The sequence below is a fragment of the Vipera berus genome, assembly GCF_964194415.1.
Source record: "Vipera berus genome assembly, chromosome: 5".
NCBI lineage: Eukaryota > Metazoa > Chordata > Lepidosauria > Squamata > Viperidae > Vipera > Vipera berus.
The window spans coordinates 72561949-72574632 of NC_138207.1; the positions used below are offsets into that span (position 1 = coordinate 72561949).

The 12684-nt window shown below is 41.1% G+C and overlaps 1 protein-coding gene across 2 annotated transcripts in view; it reads left to right on the forward strand.

Annotated features, from left to right (window-relative positions):
* Positions 1–12684, forward strand: part of BTAF1 (B-TFIID TATA-box binding protein associated factor 1) — a 69798-nt gene that overhangs the window by 816 nt on the left and 56298 nt on the right. The gene's annotated exons all lie outside the window — the stretch shown is intronic.

Sequence of the window (12684 nt, forward strand, 5' to 3'; positions counted from 1 at the left end):
TAAATATAATTTGAGTATGGTGTAAAGAATGATCTCTTTCGGTCTCTCGCCCTGCCCATGCTCATCGAGTTGTGTTGAACTGATACTGGATTCGCTTGGGATCCTACTACTGCACAATGTGGTTGATCCTCTCTCTTAGCTGCTGAAGTTTCAGTTTCATTCTGTTTGCTTACACCTCTTTTGTGATTTCAAAGGTAAAAGATGTTTTTACAAGGGAAGATTTTTTGCTACTTGTGTTACTACCACCTCTCTCCATATATTTTTTATGTAATACTATTTTGTGGGTTGGTTGTGACTGTTAATACTCAGGTTCAGAAGGCATCTGAACTGCTTTCTGATTTGACACATTCCTTAATAAGAGTTGAGTGGTTTGTTAGCTGGCAAATAAGGATACCATGAAGCTGACAATGTAGGAGGAGAACTGTGTTCATCTATGAAAGCCAAAAATTGGGAATCTAAGCCACTCATTGCATCTGATTAAGAAAGCTGTAGCTTGTGCCTTCTAGTGAAGCATGTTAGTTGAAAAATATCCTACCAGATTCCTTTTGATATAAAGTTGGTAAATATGCCTGGATCCAAGCAGCAGGCCACAATGTCAGCTCTATGGCAGCTTCAGTGTTGCAATTTAGATTCTAATATAAAACTGAATTTTTGTTCTATCACATTTAAAATGATTGAACATCATATCTCAGGTAGAATCTTCTGAATCTCTGACCTTGGTCCTCATGTTACTTGCAGTCTGTTCTAAACCTTGGTGTGTGCCTGCTTTTATGCTTTAAAAAATAGGCTCTGCTAATTCCTTGTTTTAAGATTGGATTGTGTTATATTCTTTTCTGATTAGTTATGTTGAACCATAAGGCTTTTTTCATAGCTTTCCTTCATGGAGCTAATTAATGAAGTTTGTTTCTGACCATTTTAATTTTTCTTATGCTGTGCTTTTTGTATGATCATTAACTGACAGTTATGAGTTCTTGTTTTTACATTCACAAGTATGCAGTTATTGTAGCTTATTACAGTGACGTATAATAACTTTAGAAACTCATAGTTCTTTGGCATTACAAGTTGTTAAATTCAGTATTACAGTTTCTTCACTTATTCATAAAAACAGGAAAGATCTTTTTTGAAGTCTGTAGGGCCCTTAATTGCTAGTATAGACAGGAAAATGGACTGCACTTTCTGGTTGCTACTAATTGCCCTTGTCTGTTTCAGTTACCAAAAGTGAAAATAGTTTGATACATTTTAAAAATATTTTTAGCTTGTTTTTCCATATCCACCAAGTATGATAGAATGTTCATATTTTTCACATTTCCAATATTCATTTAAACTGTCTTTATAGAGAGCCAGTTTGGTATAGTGATTAAAGTGCCAGCTAGAAACCAAGAGACTGTGTTTTCTAGTCCTGCCTTTAGGCATGAAAGGCCAGCTTGGTGACTTTGGTCCAGTCACTCTCAGCTCATGAGTTTAAGCTTGGGCAACAAGCCATTGATCAATTGTTCATTTGATCCAAAAAAGCAATCCCAGCAGTTGCAGGAAAAATGCTAGGATGAAAACAATGCCTTTATATATTTTACTATAGATACTTTCTCTGGAATATACCTCATTTTATATATAAAAAAAACTCTTTAAGATCATGATCATGATGACATCCATTTAGTCATGTCTGACTCCTGGCGATTTTTATGGGCCAGGTCTCCCCATGTCTTAAAGATTAAAATTAAAATTCTTCAAGATCTTAAAGTAAATTCCATCCTGTTAACCACATATTTTCCCATTGATCCATCTGTATGTTACAACCAAAGTGCTTCGCCTACTTTGTCATACATTGTTTAAACTATTATTCCTCTGTTTTACATTTCAACAAGAATTTATGCATTTTAGCAATTACACATTCATCACCAGCAAGCACACAATTTGTACTTTGAATTCTGTCCTACTTTGCTGCATACCATAAGTCTTGTTACCATTTTAAATCTTTCTGATGAGAAAACCATTGACAACTATATCTGCTTTTAGGCATACCTTCTGCTATTCTTTTCTTGATTTAATTTTAAATTCCTCTTGATATTTTTTCTATAATTCCCAGTACATGAACCATTTATCTTTACCTGTTGTTTCTCTTTTATGATATGCTTCTTGAACTGAGGTCCACAAAGAAGTTTTTGGACACTATCTGGGTTTAATATCTATTAGATATTTTCAGTATGGCATATCTAATAAAATGATTTTTAAAGTCCCTTTTGATTTTAATTTAGTGTGCCTTAAATATCCAAGCCATTCAAAGCTCAGGTTATGACGTTCTAACTCAAAGTCTCTTGTTTCTCAGCAACATCCCTTCTTTCATCCAGCTGCAAAATACAGTTTCAAATCCGGTAAACCATCTTCCTCTTTCCTTTGTATCTTGTAATAACTTAAATTACCTTTTGAGGGTTTTTTTCCTTGCTATATAAACTTGGATGTATCTTTTTGTCATTGTTTAAATGGTATATCAGTTGCCAAATCAGATATTGTCTGAAACAAAAACATTCTTGGCAAAGCATTCATTTTAAACAGAGATTCTATGTAACAGAGACAGTTTTAATTTCTCCCATCTTAAAATCTTAATTTCATTCTGTGTTACAATATAATTATTTAGAAATAACATACAATTTTATATTATAGTTACACTTAAGTATTTTTTTTCACTCTTAAAACCAATTTTATCCATCAGTTCTATTCAACATTCTAATTTTATATTGCATGTTAACATTTCATCTTTTGATTATTAATCTTAACTGCTGAGTCCTTTAATTTTCCCATTAATTTTTATATTCTCTCTATTGGATCATCCAAAACTAATATCAGGTCATCCACTAATGCCCTTAGCATGTAAGTTACTTTTTAAAACTTCACTCTCTTGATTCTTGTCTTATGTGTCTATTGCACGGGTCGGCAACCCGTGGCTCCGGAGCCGCATGCGGCTCTTTAAGCCGTCTCATGCGGCTCCCAGGCCTCCTCTGCCGTTCTGCAAAAAAGTCCCATTGAGAGAATGGGGCGGCGGAGGTTTGGAGAGCTGATGCCTTTCGGGGCCAAAAGAAATGCCAGCGAAGGCATCAGCTCTCCGAACGGGGCAACGGCAGTTTGGAGAGCTGCGCGCGCAGCTCTCCAAACCTCCTCCGCCCCATTTCCAAGGCTGCCGGCTTCGTCCATGTTTGAGGAAGCCAGCAGCTCTCCAAACGGCCGGTGGCGGTTTGGAGAGTTGCGCGCACAGCTCTCCAAACCTCCTCCTCCCCGTTTGCAGGGCTGCTGGCTTCCTCAAACATGGACGAAGCCGGCAGATCTCCAAACGGGGCCCCAGAGGTTTGGAGAGCTGCGCAGGTCTCCAAACCTCCGGCGCCCCGTTTGGAGAGCTGCTGCCTTCTTCCGCGTTTCTTTCAAATGCGGACGAAGGCGGTGCCCCGTTTGGAGAGCTGCTGCATTCGTCTGCATTTGAAAGAAACGCGGAAGAAGGCAGCAGCTCTCCAAACGGGGCGCCGGAGGTTTGGAGACCTGTGCAGCTCCCCAAACCACCACCGTCCCGTTTGCAGAGCTTCCGCCTTCGTCCATGTTTGACGGTGGCAGCAGATCTCCAAATGAGCGGCGGCGGTTTGGAGACCTGCACGTGCAGCTCTCCAAACCTTAACCGTCCTGTTTGCAGTTTCCGCCTTCGTCAGACATGATCTCCAAACCGGCGGCAGCGGTTTGGAGGCCCTGGGGGGAGGGGCAGGGCGCTCAGGCGGCTCTGGCGGTGCCCGGGCTGAAAACGGCACCGCAACCCAGCGCCCGTCACCAGGGAGACTCACCGCCGCTGCCGCGCAGGTGCCTCCCAAGGCTGCAAGCTTCGCACAGGAAGCCCGGCGTCCGGGGAAGTGGCAGCGAAAGGGCCGCCTCCCTTTCCCCCCACCTGGCTTCAGTTGGGAGTTTTGTGCTCTCGAAGTTGGCGAGGACTTTTTGGGCTAGCTAGCAGAAGAGAAGCCGGGCCCTTCCTCCTCGGGAGCCATGAGCAGGTGTGTGAAGTGGTGCAAGCGCGGCCTCGTGAAATTTGCCTGCACCCTCTTCAAACTCGTCACGGACAGGCTTAGCAAAGGTAAAGGCGAGGAGTAAAGGTGACGTGGGAATGGCAGGCGGCAGAGGGAGGGAGGGAGGGAGGGAAAGGAGCGAGAAGACCAGCTGACGCCATTCGCCAATCGTTGGGTTTAAGGAGCGGAAGGGTTCCAGGTTCCCTTCGGAGAGGGCGTTTGCTGCGCTTGTGGCGTTTTGCAGGCCGAGAAAGGTGTGCTAACTGTTGGGTCACTTCTGGGCGATCACGGGGGCCCTGGACGATGTGGGGTTTTTCAGCAAAGCCTGGTAGGAAAAGGCTTCATCGGGACACACTTTCCTGCTTAGGGGGCTTCCGAAGCTATGAATCGCCCTTTCCAGTTTGCAGCAGTAGTGGCAGCAGCTGGAAGGCGGCGTGAAAACCGGTCCGGAACCTCTCGTTTCCTGGGGGGAAGAGTTGGAGCCTGTTGTTTTGCGCATGCGTGCGCATGCGCACACATGCGCACCCTTCTTTGCGGCTCCCAGTTTTTTCTTTTCTGAGGGAACCGGTTCCGAGTGGCTCTTTCACTGTTTCGGGTTGCCGGCCTTTGGTCTATTGAGTACTTCAAGAACTAAAATAAACAAGAATGGAAACAGCCGGCATCCTTGCTTGGCTCTTTTTGAATCTTCTTGCAAGATTTTTATTTATTTATTTTTATTATATTTATATAGCCGCCCATGTCACCAAAAATGACTGGGGAGTGTTTAACAATCAAATAAAACAATAATATAGAAACATTCATTATAAAAATAATCACAAAAGGTGGATAATTGTTAAAATTACAATGTTAAATAAAGTATACAGATCACAAACATATATGAAAGTAAGTACGCACATCAACCACAATTGGGGAGTCAGCATAAAATGTTGCTGATTTTCTGGAACCCCCAAGCTCAACAATGTAGCCAAGTCTTGAGGGACTTTCTAAATGGATGGAATTAATCTAGTTTAGGTGGGGGAGAGAATGTCTCATAAAGCAGGTGCCATAGCAGAGAAGGCTCGTCTCCTACTACCCATCAAACATAGTCCCTTGTGATGCTACCCACATCATGCTTTCCCTGCCGGATTTAGTGGGATGGGCTGATGTAATCAGGGAGAGTCAATCCTGTGCCATGAAGGACTTGAAATGTCAAAACTAGCACCTTGAATTACACCTGGAAACAAACTGGCAGCCAGCGCAGCATGTGGAGCAGAAGTATAACGTGTGCCATTCTAGAGGCACACATAACTGTGTGCGCTGCTGCATTCTGCAACAGTTGAAGTTTCCGGATACTCTTCAATGCAGCCCATTAGAGCACATTACAGTAATTCAATCTGGGGGTGACCAGGGCATGAGCGACTGAATAGAATCTCCTGATCTAGAAACAGGTGCATCTGGCCCACAACACAAAGCTATGAAAGATCCGTCTAGCCATGAATGTCACTTGACTTGTGATGTAGTGCCCCTGTAAGCCATAAGGATTCATAGAGGACAATTGTCACACACCCGCACTCTGCTGTGGGGTTTCAGCTGATGCCACACCCAAACCCTAGTTGGGCTTATCTCCAAAAGGGCCAACCCCCCCCCTTCTGACTCAACCAGGTCTTAGTGAGGTATGCCAGGTTGGCCCTCTCGACAGTGATTTGATTACTAATGAGGAAGGACTTATTACAGACCATCCTGGCATTTAGAAGCAACAGCCAGAAGTCAGAACTTCTGAAGGTCTGCTGACTGGGCCCTAAGGTTGAAACCAAGAAGCTGAAAGACAAAACTGTCGTAAGACAATGGTCTTGTGTTCCCCAGGAGTGGTCCACTCCTTGTCTCCCTCTGTATATCTCCCCTTGCCTATCTCAACCATAACCTCCACACACATCCCATGGCAGCCCTATCCTGAAGTCCTGCCCCTTCAACACCAGGAACCTCTCCTTTTCATTCATCTCTGGGAGGGGAAGCTGGGCACCCCAAGGAACCTTAGCTTCACTAACTCTCAGCACCATCAGGTTACCCAGCTATTGCTCACCCCACTTATCAAAGAACATACACACTACTACAAATACATTACCAATCCCACTCTTTGGCTCTCACCCAAGGAGTCAAATTTCTTTCAGTTCTCCATTAACAATTATTTGTGCTTTTTGTGAGTTATAAATCCATCTTGCCATTTAATAACATCATCTCCAACGTTCCTGTGTTCCAGAACTCAAAACAAGAAAATCCAATTCAAACTGACAAGAGACTTTCTCTGCATCTAAGAATATCCCTGCAGCTTTATTTTTCATTATGTTGCTCTGAGTACTGCAAAATATTCCAAATGTTTCCAATATTATCTCATAATTATCTAAAGTCAAAACTGACATTGATCTTCAGGAGTAAAGTCCTACAAAATTCAACCTCTCAACTAAAATTGTGGCAAAATAACTTAATAGTCTTTGTTGAATAAGGATATTGGTCAGTAATTTCTTGTTAAAATCAAATCTTGTGCCTCTTAAGTATTACTGCTATATTAGTTTCTTCCCAGCTATCAAGAATCTGCTGAATAATATTCATTATTTATTCTAAAGGTTGCAAAAGCTTATCCTCAAAACATAGTAAGAAGCTGGCAGCCATCTGGACCAGATGCCTTTCCTGTTTTACCCCATTAAATAGTTTCACACAGATCCCTTATTGTTACAGGCCCATTCAAAATTTGATTCTCTCTAATCATATATTTTGTTTATGCAAGTATTCATCCTATTTTTCCAAGAATATTTCTTGATGAAACACTTTTTGTATATTTGCATTATCTGTTATTACAGACTTCTTGTAACTTTCATATCACCATCTTTTTGCAACTTATATACCACCCATTTCCCTTCTCTGTTTTTCATAATTCATCTTTATTTCCATCTTTCTCACTATTAACATACTGTAGATAATTGCCTCTTTAAAAGTTTATTTTGATGAGTAAGAGTTGTTATCCCTGGGGATTGTTAAATTATTCATCCTTTTTGTATTTCATCCCAAATCATTTGTATTTTATCTTGCCTTTCTTTTTTTTGAATTTACATTGTATAAAATATCCTTACAAAATTTTTACTGCATCCCAAACAATTCTTTCTCCTGTACTTTTATTGAGATTGTTCTCAAAAAATTCCTTTAAGTTCCTTTTACAATCCTCCACTACCATTTCTTTTTGTAACAACATCTCATTTAGTCTCCACCTAAAAGATCCATTTTTCCTTTTAAAAGTTGAAGTCACTGGATTGAGATCTGAAAAAGTCTTTGCTAGCATCTCCACTTCATAAACATTAATAGCCAAAGTCTTCAAATCCAAACCATATCCATTCTTGATCATCAATTAAGTTGTTTTGGATTAATGTACAAAAGAACTCTATTTTATTTCATTCTTGCTGAAATAAATTCTTCACCCAGATTTTTCTGACTCATGTTTGTATTTTTCCCCCAATACATCCTGTTTCATCTTTTTCAAATTTATTTTTTCTTTTTTGAGAAGCAATTGTTCCATTTATATTGTACAATAAGCATTTACAATCCAAAGTTAGGCCAAGACTTTAAAAAAATTAATACTTTTAGAATCCAACATGAATCCTTTTTTGTGGCTTGTATATTTTGTAGCATTTGTTTGGGCACAACAGTCATTGTAACTTTCATTTATATTTCCTCCAGTCTTATTAAAATTTTTACAAAAAAATCCCTTGCTTTCTGAATTAGAGTTCAGTCTGAATCTCTGCTGTTGAAAAGTAAGAATCGCCTTTTCCAAGTTATCCCATCTAAATAAAATCTAACAAAGATATTCTGAACAACAGGAAAAATCAAAAGATTTGCCTTCTCTTGGAAAGAAGAGAGCAGGAAATGCTACCTTAAAGGATTTTAATTTAAAAGCAAAAAGGTCAACAAGATTGGGATTTAAGAAAGTTTTAGGTGGATAAAGGAGACAGTAATTTTAGAAAACAAAAGAAATGATTCTGACAAAAACACCTTTGCAAATAGCAAATAGCGAAAGTAATTAGACTAATAATAATTAGACCTTTGTGGGAATGGTAATTGTTTATTATTAATGACAGTAGATAATTGATGGATTTTTAACAAAATAAGGATAAAATAAGCTAAACTGTGTGACTGTAACTACCGGTATAGAGAGCTAATTGGGACTAAAGTGTCTCAGACAAAAACAAAACAGAAAAATAGTAATCATTTACTTTTGCTGTTGTAATTGATGTACTTTCACTTTCTTATAATGGCAACCAGAAGAAAAGCTGCCAAATTAGGAGGACAGTAAGATTCACTAGAACAGGTAGTCCAGCTAAAGCATTTCACCAGATTTGTTGCAGAAATTGTTTGAGGAATTTGGCAACACTTGCTTATAGTTTGAATGTTTTTAAAAAGGACATGGATTTGCAGGAATAAACAAGATATGAAAGTAGTTAAGAAAATTGAAGCACAATTGGCTGGAGAATAAAACAAAAACTGAAAGTAGAATTTTTGAAAAGTAAGACAGAGTTACAAATAGATTGAGAAAGATTTGGACAACTTGGCATTACTGGAAATGAGAGAAAAGAACGTTTAAGACCACAGAAGAACAAGGAATGTATATTACACAAAAGTTTGTTAACTCAATTTTTTGTATTTGCACTCAGATGGAAATTGATGAAATTTATAGGATTAATATATGTACTTAACGAAATTCCAATTTATTAATCTTGTTAAATGTATTTGTCTCTGCTCTCAACTGCTGCTCTTTGCACCAGTTGAAGTTTCCAAATTGACTTCAAGGGTAGCCCCATGTAGAACACATTGCAGTAGTCCAAGTGAGAGATGACCAGGGCTTAAGTAAAGATCCAGAAAAGATCACAACTGGCGCACCAGCTGGAACTGTGCAAATGCTGTTCTGGTCATGCCTGTCATCTGCTCTTGGAGCAGGAGACGTGAGTCCAGGAGAACCCCTAGGTTGTGAACTGGGTCTGACAGGGTAGTGAAACCCCATCCAGAACTAAGGATGACAAATACTCAGATCCATGCACCCAAAGCCACTCAATTTAGTCAGGGTTCAATCTGTTGTCCGTCATCCAGATCCTTATAGCCTATAGACATCGGTAGAGGGCAGATATAGTATCACTTTGGTCGCCAAATATAGAGATGTATAGCTGAGTATCATCAGCATATTGATGATATCTCAACCCACGGTGACGGACAGTTAGAATACCCTGTTGGATTTTTTTTTCTGACAAACGTAAACCTTTATAAACATTTCTCATCAAAATAAGTAATACAATTTTTATAGGTAGTGATAGCTACAAGTAATTATGTTAATCTGTGTATGTTATAAAATAGTTGCAATTATAGTCCATTTGAATAAAAAAGTGAATTCTATGGCAGGGTTTTTCAACCAGTGGCACGGGTACCACCTGTGGTACTTTGGCACCTGGCAGGTGGTACGCGACCATCCTAGAAAAGTGGTAGCGGGGGAGGGTAATGAGCTGAACTGGTGGCAACACCGCAGATACCTGAGCGAGAAATGGCTGGAGCTGCAGGGCTGTCAGGGCTCAGCGGAAGCACCAGGATCAGTGCCAGGCTCCAGCTGGAGCTCGGCGCTGATCCTGGCGCTTATGCTGAGCCCAGAAGAAGCGCCGATCAGCTGGAATATTGCAGCATCTCCTGGGTCTTGTGATTTACATTCATATGCTAGGCAACTGATTCATATTTATGATGGTCACAGTGTCCCAGGGTCATGTGAAGTGACCAAAGCCTGCTGCAACCACCCAGCAGACAGAAGGGGGGGAATAAAAACTAAGCACCCCCACCCCACCCCCGCTGCCAATCCTCAACAGAAATGCTCACAACAATGAAAACCTCGGACAGGAGGAAGAGTGCCGCTGGGTGGGCAGGCAGGTGTCTTGCTTGGCTGTGGCTTGGGGGGCACTTTTTTCAGTGCCATTGTAACTTCGAACAGTCACTAAACAAACTGTTGTGAGGACTACCTGTACTTTTTTTCCTTTTGGGGGGGGTGTCATTAAGTTTTTGACACCTTGCAAGGCAACTGGTGGTACTCGGATATTGCCATATCCTAAAAGTGGTACAATGGGTGAAAAGGTTGAAAAGCCCTGTTCTATGGGACTCTTTGTGCTGGATAAACATATTAATTGTATGAGCAGAAAGGGTAGTCCAAAATAGAGGAACTATAATAAGGAAAGATGTAAACAAGTAATAGTTAAGATAAGAAAATATAATGCTACAAATATAAAAAATTTTAATGCTACCAACATAGAAATATAAATTTATAGATTAAATAAGAATAGAAATGGTTGCAAACTTACAGTTATGGAGTGGAATAATTTTGTACAATGAAATAGTTTTGTGTGAGAAAAATAAAGGCAGTCTTGATGTCTGTGTTTTGTACTGTGTTAAGGGGGTGGGGAGAAACCTAACAATTTCTGTGGAATTAATCAGAAGTGAATTGCTTCTTTTTTTTAGGATCTATTTCCCCATGCAAACTGCTTAAGTTATTAAAATAGCATCAAAATTGATCAGATCCAGAACAAAAAGTCAGTCTAAAATGGGATTGGTTTTACAGTTTAAAAAACAAAACTCCCGAAGTATGTTCCAAATTCTAGAGATGTTTTAATTCTTTTCAAAGCTATTTTATTAATGCTATTTTATTAAGTAGATCATAAGCCTATATAAAATCTTGCATGTGTTTGTGATTGCCAGAAGTCTTTCAAAGGTTATTATAGTCGAATTCATCACATTTAACTATTACTTGTTCTGCCCTGTAGTCAAATAACATATATTCTATGTACTATTGAAATTTGGCCTAATAGTGTAGTAATAAGTTTGGGCAACATAGTAATTTAATTTAATGTAATTTAATAATTTAATTTGTATACCGCCCTTCTCCCGAGGGACTCAGGGCGGTGAACAGGGCAATACATAGTAAAAAACCGAATACAAAAATTAAAAGCGATTAAACCATTATGCCCATAATAATTAATACATCTTAAAATTAGAGCTATTTATAAAAACCCAACCCCATCCCATCAGACCAGGCCAGCTTGTTCGAAAAAGAAGGTTTTAAGATCGCGTCGGAAGGAGCGAAGGTCGGGGGCCATCCGGAGCTCAACCGGTAAGCGGTTCCAAAGGTCTGGCGCGCCCACAGAGAACGCTCTCCCCCTGGGGGCCACCAATCGGCATTCTTTGATCGGCGGCACCCTAAGGAGGCCCTCTCTGTGGGAGCGCACTGGACGGAGGGAAGTTGACGCCGGCCGCAGGTGTTGCCGTAGGTAATCCGGACCCATGCCATGAAGGGCTTTGTAAGTCATCACTAAGACCTTGAACCTCACCCGGAGAGCAACCAGTAGCCAATGCAGCTCGCGGAGCAAAGGTGTAACATGGGAGTATCGGGAAACCCCCAAGACAACTCGCGCGGCTTCATTCTGCACCAGTTGAAGTCTCCGGGTGGACCTCAAGGGCAGCCCCATGTAGAGAGCATTACAGTAGTCCAGACGAGAGGTCACGAGCGCATGAGTGACTGTACGCAAGGCATCCCGGTCTAGATAGGGCCGCAACTGGCGCACCAGGCGAACCTGGGCAAAGGCCCCCCTAGTCACAGCTCCAATATGCTCTTCCAAAGAGAGCTGTGAATCTAGAAGGACCCCCAAGTTGCGAGCCCTATCTACGGGGGGTAATAGCTCACCCCCCATGGCCAATGATGGAATAATCGGAATTTCCCGGGATGCCGGCACGAACAGCCACTCAGTCTTGTCAGGGTTGAGTCGAAGCCTGTTCCTGTAGGTAGCTGATTATTCATATCTACATAATAAGAGGGAAATTAGTTTTCATTTGGTTGCATTAGTAAATTTCTCTAACTAATGGTACTTTAATAAGGTTTTTGTTTTGTTGCATAGTACCCATCTCTTTTGTAATACAGCTAGTCTTCACTGAAGGAATGGTGCTTAAGCCTGATCCCCGAAGTTGCAGTTGTTTCAGCACACCTACAGCTACAGGATCAAAATTCTGGTGCCTGCCCACACTCGTAACCACAGGGATACTTCAACCCTCCCCTACCCCTAATCTTCCCCCATCTCTTCCCTTTTGGCTGCCCTGCACAGCAGCACTTCATTCCTTGGAGCTTTGGGATTGAAATAGAAGTCTGGGACCCTTAGAAATCTCAGCTGGATGCCCATGGGGCCCAGAATCGGACAACTCTTCGCAGTCAACTTGCCACGGGACAATTCAACAATTCAATTTAATTACTTAAAATAATTTTAAAAATCAATTTTTGTCATTCACATTTCATTTGTCCCTCCTTTGGCATCCTTTCTTTAATGATTCTGTTCTACTATTTCTTCGCTAATAGTGTAATTCCTGTCTCACAAGTTGTCCCATGGCAAATGGGCTATGGTAAGTAGGCCGTGGCGAGTTGGCCATGGCAAGTTGTCGTAGTAGACCCAATCAGGCTTCTATTTCAACCTCAGTGCTGCTTCTAAGGAGTGCCATCTCAAGCTCAGCACTGTAACCAGCTATCCCAGCATGACAGTGCAAAGTCATAAGGCTTTGCTTGCTTTGCCAGCCTTTTTGCCATGCTCTCTGTCACCCCTGATGGCCTTGCCATCCT